Source organism: Ambystoma mexicanum, chromosome 7q (genome assembly GCF_040938575.1).
Source record: "Ambystoma mexicanum isolate Mex_15411 chromosome 7q, UKY_AmexF1_1, whole genome shotgun sequence".
NCBI lineage: Eukaryota > Metazoa > Chordata > Amphibia > Caudata > Ambystomatidae > Ambystoma > Ambystoma mexicanum.
Window position 1 is genome coordinate 539,708,091 of NC_090941.1, and position 9,501 is coordinate 539,717,591.

A 9,501-nucleotide genomic window follows, 5' to 3' on the forward strand; every position below is an offset into this window, starting at 1 on the left:
CATCCAGAACACATGAACTGGACATAAAGATATATCAATAAGGGTTTCCATTCAGTATCCCAGACTAGGCATTGACTTAGCTGTAGTGTTGAATTGAATCCTCTTACAAGACACACCTCACGGAGGGCAATTAAATTGTCGAAGAGTGTGACGCCGAGTCCCACGTGACCTGTCTGTTTCATCCAAGGGTGCAGCCGGGAAATGGTTTTTCCCGTAACTGTCTTGGTTTTAATTGTTTGGACTAATGAAATTTAGATGTATAAAATGTATTGTGGTAGTTCATTGTGAATATGTTTTCTCATTTTTGTAACATAGGGTATGAATAGTCCCCATGCATGTCTTGCCGGCAGTCGGCATATTAGCGTTTTTTGAGGGTTAGAAACACCAAGCAGGGGTAGCATAGTGTACTCCCTGCAGGGAAAGAGTTAGGGTTGCATTAATCGCACAACATAATAAATAGCTCTGGTGAAGCTTTTTTGTTCCTTAGTCTGTTTTGTGTGTTATAGTATCCCTCTGGTAACAGAAAGGACACATACCCGCCTCTTGAGGTAATGTGGAGTTGAGGAAAATCCCTGTATGTTAGCAGTATCTGATTACCCATGCTAGTGGAATGATACTTTTTATGTTTGCTTTCGTATCTGGGTAAGAAGAACAATAATGAGAAACTAAATGATTATAAATTGAGAATACTCTGAAAAGAAGTTAGAGCTATTCATATGGTAACTACGCAGAAAGATAGAAACTAGCCATGGTGGAAAAGTGGGACATAGTTGTGTGGCATGAAGGTAACGGTAATGCAGAATTACCTATTACCTGGGAATTGTTACTGGAACTAGTGAGTGTAGGTTTGGGTAAGTACCGATAAGTTGCTGAACTATCCAGAACTAGTGTCCCAATGACTGGGAAAGAGAGACTTGTTTGAAGACAATGCTAGCATCAGAATGAGGGCAAGAAAAAGGTGGCTCCAAACATCTGAAACGTCATTCCCTAAAATGTGTGTTTCAACTATTAATCAATCGGGGTGGCCAAAACCAACCCAGAAAACTAATTGAACTTCATATTGTTCAACCAATCTCTAGTTTCTAAAACCAGGAAAGTTCCACAGATGACCAATTCCGTGGCTGATTGATGATACAGTGAAAGTTTTAACACAGAAGTTGATGTGCAGGCACTTTTCCAGGAATAGCTGTTTTATTGCATGCAAGTGATGGATCTAACAGAAACCATACTAGCCCCATGCCATTGTCTGCCAGATAATGAACCAACTGAGCAAAAGGGTTATATGTCTGTACACTCAGTACACAATGAACTTACAGTGAGAGACATTGGCCTTGTTACGAGTTTGATGTGAAATCAGCAGTAAATCTACCAATTTACTGCCAAAATTGATTATTGTTACCGCCACTGGGTCCCGTGGACTTACCATGGGTTTACAAGTGGTGGCATGTTGGTCCCCATTTGGTCCCCATTTCTGGAGTCCATAGGACTCAATGGGGATTTGCCATGAACAGTAATTCGGCATGAGAAATCTGATGGTTTTTGGTGGTAAGAAGGATGATTTACCTCCAGCCTTTTGCTGGAGGTCAATCATCCCTCTTACCACCATAACTCATAGTACAGTGGTACGGTAGTGTGGCAGTAAAGTAGTGGTACTAAAGTTACCACCACTTTACCACCCCTTTCTTCTGCACTGCTGTACTCATATGGAGGGCCAAAATCTCTGCTAGATGGAGAAATTGCCTGTCTAGATAAACTACCTGTCTCATGGTTTATTTGCATCCTGATTCAGGAGGTACGATATGCACCTCCTAAGTATGAACTTTAAAAAGATTCTATCATAAATCAATGCAACATTAGGTTCAATGTTATTTGTCCTTCTTATTTTGAGCTTTCAAGTGACATCTAATTTTCTAACCGGTTTTGTAGGGGAAGCGATATGTTTTGCACAGCAGAAGGATATGCTGGTGAATATGGTAAAAAAGCAGAGCCATCTTAAGGTTTACATGGGGTAAGTCAATTCAGTAGCATCTGCTTGGAATGTTTATCGGACCCAGGTAAATGAGGAAAGTCTGGGTCAGCAGGAGAAGGCAGCATGACTGATAGCAGGGGCACAACTCTTGAGTATAGATGCAAGTATGGGAGAATGCCATGCAATCAGAGATTTAAGTGGCATTACACAGAACATGCTAACAAGTCTCCTAATTAACATCACCCCGGGTGGTCGTAAGGTTGAGTGGGATATCACATGTGGTACAATCCAGGACTACCTGAATAAACAGCTAAGAGCAATCTGAGATGAGATCTCGCATCAAAACGCTGAACTAAGCTTGGGGAGGACAAGCTGTGCTGTCGCCCTGGCGGAACCTGCTGCAGTTTTCCAGCTGGCAGTATGACATCAAAATGGCACAGTGTTCCTTCAACGCATATGCACCTGTTAAGGGAGTTTGGGCATGTTGGATAATACCTAGTTAGTGAGCAACCTGTAACTGGGTTTGGGTGATTCATTGTGATGTCTGGCAAATGCAAGCTACCAAAGAACTAAGTCACTGTGTTGTGAGCTTTCACAAAGTGAACCAGTGAAGCAAGATGTGTGGATTGGACTGGGAAGTGAATGGACTGTGTGGCTGAGAGAACCGTTGCAACGTCGATGTATGAAAAATGTGAAACCCAGCCAGATATTGACTGTCACAGGATGAATTTGGTAGGAAGGTGAGGTGAAGGGCTTAATGATGAATGGGACTAGCTATTCATTGCCAATGATAGCTGTGTCCCCCCTTTGGTAGAACAGGTATATGACATGAACTTTGTGTGGTCCATGCAGACTGAGAAGCATAATATTTTCTGGCTCACAGAACTGAAAACACGAACACATTTGATATATGCATTTAGTTTTGACTGGTCAAACAAAGAACCCTTTCTCCTACAAGTGACATTTAAAAATGAGAAGAATGCCTTTACATTAGCTCATCAAACAGTTGCTCTGTACACACTTAAGGACATACTATGTCATGTCACGAAGATGTTAAATCTAGCTGACCCATGTTTGTGGACCCTACTTATTGCAGTCATTATTGTCACTTTAGCTGCTTTCCTACTTTGCTGGTCCTTTTACCAAAACAGCAGAAGTTATCCCTGAAATTTCATATTGATAAAATGCTGCCTATTTTTATAGATAGTATAGCAATTAGAGCTATTGAGGAAAATGAGTGTGGCAAAAAAGCAGGTGATAAAATTACTTTTATTATATTATTTATATATAAAATATATATTGCATATTATACAAATATATACCTGTTAACAACACAGTAACATGAGGAAAAACACATTTGAATGAATGTTCAGGCCAATATTGAATAGGCAGGGACAGAAAGTAAAGGTCCCTAAGTTCATATGAGACCTCGATTTATTTAAATTGTTCATTTATTTCGCGCCGAAGCCCACAGGCAGCAGTGCACACAAAAAGAAGACACACAAACAAAACATCAATTCACCATACTGTGGGATGGTCACCAATATTTTAGTTAAACAGTATGGTTTTCAAGCGCTTGCAAAAGGTTAGTAAGTTCTCTGCTCTCTGCAAGTCTATCGGCAAATTATTCCAGGCCAAGGCTGCCTGGACCAGAAACAGACAGCAATTTCCTCTCACCACTTAGCTCTTGGGCAACTTAGGTGCATGGTATTCCTAGTCCGAGTTGCCCGTGGCAGTTGGTGTTGCACAAAACTTTCACGCAAGTTGGACGGGCCAACTTATAAAGAAATTTGTGAGTTAGTGAATTAACTTTGATGCAGATCCTGGCAGCCAATGAAGGTCCTTCCTATGTTTAGAGATATGTTCTCTTCTAGGTATATTTGATGATGCAAATTTGCAGTTTTTGGCCACAGTTTTTACTTTCACAGCTTCACAAAGCACTACAGTAATGAATCCTAGGTATTATTGTGGCTCTTACCAGGGTTTCACAATTTTTGGTGGATTCGTAGGGCTTGACCAACCGTAGCAACCTTAAGTGGTATTGAGATGTTTTTATCAGGTTATCTACCTGTGCGTCAGACCCAAGCGAAGGTTCAAAAATAACTCCAAGGGTTATAACCTTGTCCGACACGTTGATATGATGGTCATCAATGGATTATTTTTAATGTAGCCAAAAAAATGTCAGTCAGTCAGTCAAAATACTTTTATTCAACTAAATGTATCTAATTGCAGAGAAATGTGTGCTCGGGAGGACACATTTATCCAGAAGGAGATACTCTGCCAGTTTCTCTGTTCATTTTTGGATACCTCTGTAGAAAATCAGCCTGATTGTGTTTCTGCCTCTGCTGCTGTCATTATGGTATAGGATTTTATGGACAACATTCCACGCAGCCTTCCTTCTGCTTGTTCCCTCTTCCCTGCCTGATTCTCCTCACTCTTCTGGTCTCCCCAATCTCCACTCCTCTTTACCCTACCTCCTCTCTATACTCTCTCATCTCTTCTGTCGTCTTTCTCATCTTTCTCTACCACTTCCTCTTCCGCCTCTATTGCCTTTTCTTTGATCTCCTCTCTTTCTCTTTGTGCCACCTCCACTCCTTCATCTCTCACCTCTTGTCCCTTCTCTCTTTCTCCTCCAGTCTTCTCTTTATTTCTACCACTTCCACTCGTGCTTCACTATATCTCGGATTTTCCTCCTTGCTGCTTTGCCACACTCTGAGCTACATCTCAATCTCTGTCCTCCTAACTTCCACACGTACAGCCTTCCCCGGCTCTTTTTTCCTATGCGGGGCTTGGCTCAGGAAACCTTATAGTTAAAGTAGGTAAAAGTGTGAGGATTGCTTGCTCTTGTATACTGATTAGCCACCATTTATTTAATCTATGAATTTGGTATCCAGTCATTGCATCGAATACAAAGCATTGAATGCCAAGGCATCGAAAAGAAGGCATCGAAAAAAAAGCATTGAATGCATTTTTTTCAAAGGTAAAGGTTTTATTTTAATCATAATGGGTTTTAAGTGGTAAAAAAATGGGGATTGGGGAGGAACGCCCCATAAAAAAATGCATTTGATGCTTTTGTTTTCGTTGCTTTTTTTAGATGCTAAGGCATTCAATGCAATCACTATAAACCATGGGTTAGCTGGGTCCTTTTGCTAGACTGGCAAATCACCTGTGGCTCCTCGAGCTGACATTTCTTAACATCCACCTTTTTTCCCCCAATCTCCTCTCATCTGGCCTCCTTAACACTCGACCGACCATGAAACTTGTTCCCTGTCCTCAACTTCCTACCCCTCCATCCTTTCCTCTGATCCCCCTTTACTGTATCCTCCCCTCTTTCTTCCACTATACTCCTCCTCACTCCCTCTCTTTCTTTCCAGCTCCCTGGCTCTTGTCTCTCCCTCCGTCATCTCTGCTCTTTTATCAATCTCCACCACTCGCTATACCAACTCAACTCTTTACTCTGCCACCGCTCCACTTGTTCTCCACCACCTCCTCACCTTTCTCTTCCACCTCTCTTCCCTTCTCTCTCCTTCTGTCTTCGCTATCTTTCTACCACATGTGCTCCTGTATCTCCCACCTGCAGTCCCTTCTCTTGACTACAAATGTATCTTTCTTTGTCCACCTCAACACCTTTATTGCCCACTTCTGTTCCCTTCTCTCTCTTCTCCAGTTTTCTCTCCCTTTACACCACCTCCACGTCTTTCTCTCTCACATCTACCCCTGCTTCACTCTATATCTGATTTTCCACCTTTCTGCTTTGCCAGACTTTGATCTACATCTTAGTCTCTGTATTCCTAACTCCAACACTGGGCTTTCCCCTAAACGTTTTATTCCTATCCTGGGCTGGGCTCCAGAAACCTAATAGTTCAAGTGGGTAAAGGTGTGAGGATTGCACGAGCATGTACACCAATTGGCCACTATTTAGTGGAACTACAAATTTGCTCCACTGGCGCTTTTGCTCGTCTGGTATTCTGCATGTGGCCCACCGGCCATAATTACTTAACATCTGGCTGTCATCTTAGATTAATTCTTTGCAGTTTTGAAATCAATGTGAGAAGTTTGGTCTTTGACAAACAAGTATGGTATCATGTATCTGGCTTACCTTGCTCCATTCAAGTGGGAACATGCACACCCCCATGCTACTCAGCAGGCAGTGCTCACAGATTGTTATCTTTCATAGAACCAATTATTCCATGTCCTACCATCAAGTTTCCACATCCCATAACAGAGGCTCTACAGACTATGTTCACATTGAGAATTACGCTTTTATGATCTGCATCAAGAGATATCTTTCTATACTGCCCAGAAGGATTAGGGCAAAGTGTGATAGGCAAACAAATGAGGGTTGGGATTGGTTAAGCAGCCTTAGGGTACACCGTATACAACATCTGGGGCCTACATTCTAGTGTATTGTATTGAACTTGTCATTTATATAGCGCCTTTTACCATTCACATTCACATGAAGTGCTGGTAGTGGTAACGCCCTTGGTGGACTGAATTAGGAATGTCTGTGTGCATTTGGCCATGATACGGCTTAGCAGGGCTGGCCAGACTCCAGTAGAAGCAACCCACAAAGCTCAGGTATGTGGATGGGTGCTGGGAGGGGTCAAGAGATGGTGAGAGCACTAGAGATTTGCTGTGTGTCCAGCGTGCCCAAATTTGTCATAGGTCTTCACTGCATACTGATGTCAGGGTGTTGAGGCATAGTGTGGTGTAAGTAGGCTTAAAAACATTAAGTTTCCACTAGCCCGAGTTTTGTCATAGGTCATAGCTGCATTCTACTGTGAGTGGATGGATAGTCGTACCTGCGGCAGATGTCCACCTAGGTGGTGCATTTATACGTACCAAGAGCACTGATGGAGCTTATTTTTGATGTCGCTATGTCGTCAGACAGTGGCCCTCATTACAACACCGGCGGTAACCAATGGCGCTATTAGCACCATGGTCGCTGCCGGTATTGTAACGAGTCCGCCATGGTGCAATGGGGAATTACCACCCCATTCCAAGGTTGGCGGGGCGGTAATTCCCCATGCACCATTATCCCTTCCCCATTCCCATTTTTGCCCCATAGGGCTCAATGGGAATGGGGAAGGTGGTAATTACGGTACCGCAAATTGCAGTACAGTAATTACCTTCAAGGTCCCTTTGCGGGTCCCTACTTTAACGGCTGGTCCAGACAAGCCATTAAGGTCAAGAGCCACAAAGGGACCTCGTAATTAGGCGCTAAGGGGTTAACGGCGCTGCAGCCTTTTACGGCGCTGTTAACCCCTTAGCGCCAGGGTCGTAATGAGGCCCAGTGTGTGGAAAAAATATCAGCTACCCTCATAGTCTATTCTAGGTACCATGGGGGGTATCCTCACATTATCTTAGCGCAATAGGCTGGCTGACCTAGTCTATCTACTAGGCGGCTAGCATAAAATTAGGATAGTAGGATTGTGTGAGTGCCATGGACACGCTACCTTTATAGTCTTACTACATATCCAAGTCTAAAGCATTTCCTGGCTGCACAATACATCTAAGTGTAACACATTCCCACCCCAGCAATCCATCCAAGTGCAATACATCTCCTGTCCCCGGAAACACATCTGAATAGTGCATATTTCCTACTCCAGAAATTCATCGGATTATGGCATATTTACTACCCCCAAAAGACAACTTGGTGCACCATATTTCCTACCCCAACGATCCATCCAATCGAACATTCTGATTGATTTTAGAATACATAGCAGAGGGAAAGGCACTCAGATTTAAAGCTCAGAGTAGTGGGAAAAAGCATCTAGGTTCTGGGGCGAGACATGGTCATTGTTCACATTTCCTCAGATGACAATTCCCTACTGTACATCCCAATCTATCCAAGTGTGATGGGGCTGAAGTTCTGTCTTGACCCCTGTGATTGCCTGTTTTCCCTGTACATGCCATTTGCAGTGATAAACCGATCCTGGGACTTTTAATAGTGTGAAAACGGCCTTGTTACCAGCTGGTGGGGCATATAACAAAGGTCACAAATCATGTTGGGTAATGTGAGAGGTCCAGTCCACCATGTTAACAACCAGTGTTGCCAGTGTTATGAGGTCAGGGCTGCCGCAAAAACAGCCAGCACCACCTGGAGTGGAATGTACATATGCATTGGATTGGAAATTGGGGGTTTTGGACAGGTTTCAGGATAATGCGGCAAATAGCCAGGTTGTGAGAACTTTTGTGAAGGAAGGTAGTCCGATGTGCAGAGGAAGAGTGTTCCAGAAGTTGGCAGCTAGGATAGAGAAGGTGGAGTTGCCTAATCTAGTGGAGTGGTAAAGGGGGATATAGAGGGGCAGTGCCGAGCTGAGGTTTCTGGGGGGGGGGGTTGGTAGAGGATGGCTCGGTGAGTGATACACATGGCTTTGAAGGTCGCTCTTAGGCTGATAGGGAGCGAGCCACTATACTACACAGAGGGTGGGGGTGATATGCGCTCTGGGCAAGAGGTGAAGGAGCAGTCTGGCTGCTGAGTTCTGGATTCCTTCGAGTTTCCTGAGCTGGTATGCCGGGACGCAGAGATAGAGGGAGTTGCGTAATCTAGGGGGGAGCCAGTATTGCAGAGACTCTTTGAAGATAAGAGGGATAGGGAAATATTTGCTTACGGATGTGTACGTGGCGAGTTCTTGATGCAGAGTTGTTGTGCTCGGAGAGAGATAGATCTGCATCCGTGATGCATCCAAGGTTTTTAACAGAGGTGGAGGTGGCAGGTGGGGCTCCCAGGGCTAGTGACCATGGTAAGGGCTGGGGAATGAGAGCAGTTTGGCTGCATATTAGGATTTCTGATTTGCCCGGGTTGAGAATAAGGTGGTTGGTCATCATCTATAGGTCGATATCCAAGAGGCAAGAGGCGAGGCCGACGAGTGGGGAGACTGGAGTCTTGGGAATTTTGAAAATGATCTCAGTGTCGTCTGTATAATTGTAGCAGGTAAGGTTGTAAGAGCAGAAGAGAGCTGACAGAGTGCTTAGGTACATGTTGAAGAGTAGGGGTGAAAGGGAGGCTCCTTTTGGGACCTCTTTTGAGACAGAGCAAGGGGCGGAAGACAAAGGCAGGAGAAAAACGATTTGCAAGCAATTAGAAATGAATGGGGAGAACCAATTGCAGGCTGAATCTTTAATGCCTACAGTAAGGAGCCTGTTCTTGACTATTGTGTGGTCAATGGTATCAAATGCCGCGGAAAGATCGGGCAGATGAGTGCAGCGCATCCTTTTGAGTTGGCAGTTCTTTTTAGGTTGTCCCAGATATGCTGGTCCTGGTAACGTTTTCTAACTTCCTCCTTCCGTAACTTGCCACATTTTCTGTGCTGTTCCTCTCTGATCGCAGCAGGCATTGCCTTGTTATTAATTCACTCGCGTAATATTACTTCCCGTAAGGCAGTGCAGTCGGATGATTATACTGTCCTTGAGTGGACACAACTATTTCATAGCTGCATCATGCAGTGGACTGCCCTGCCCTGCCTTTCTCCTTACTATTCAAACCATATTCGCAGCAATGGGCTGCTTCCTTCATGCTGGGTGTATTA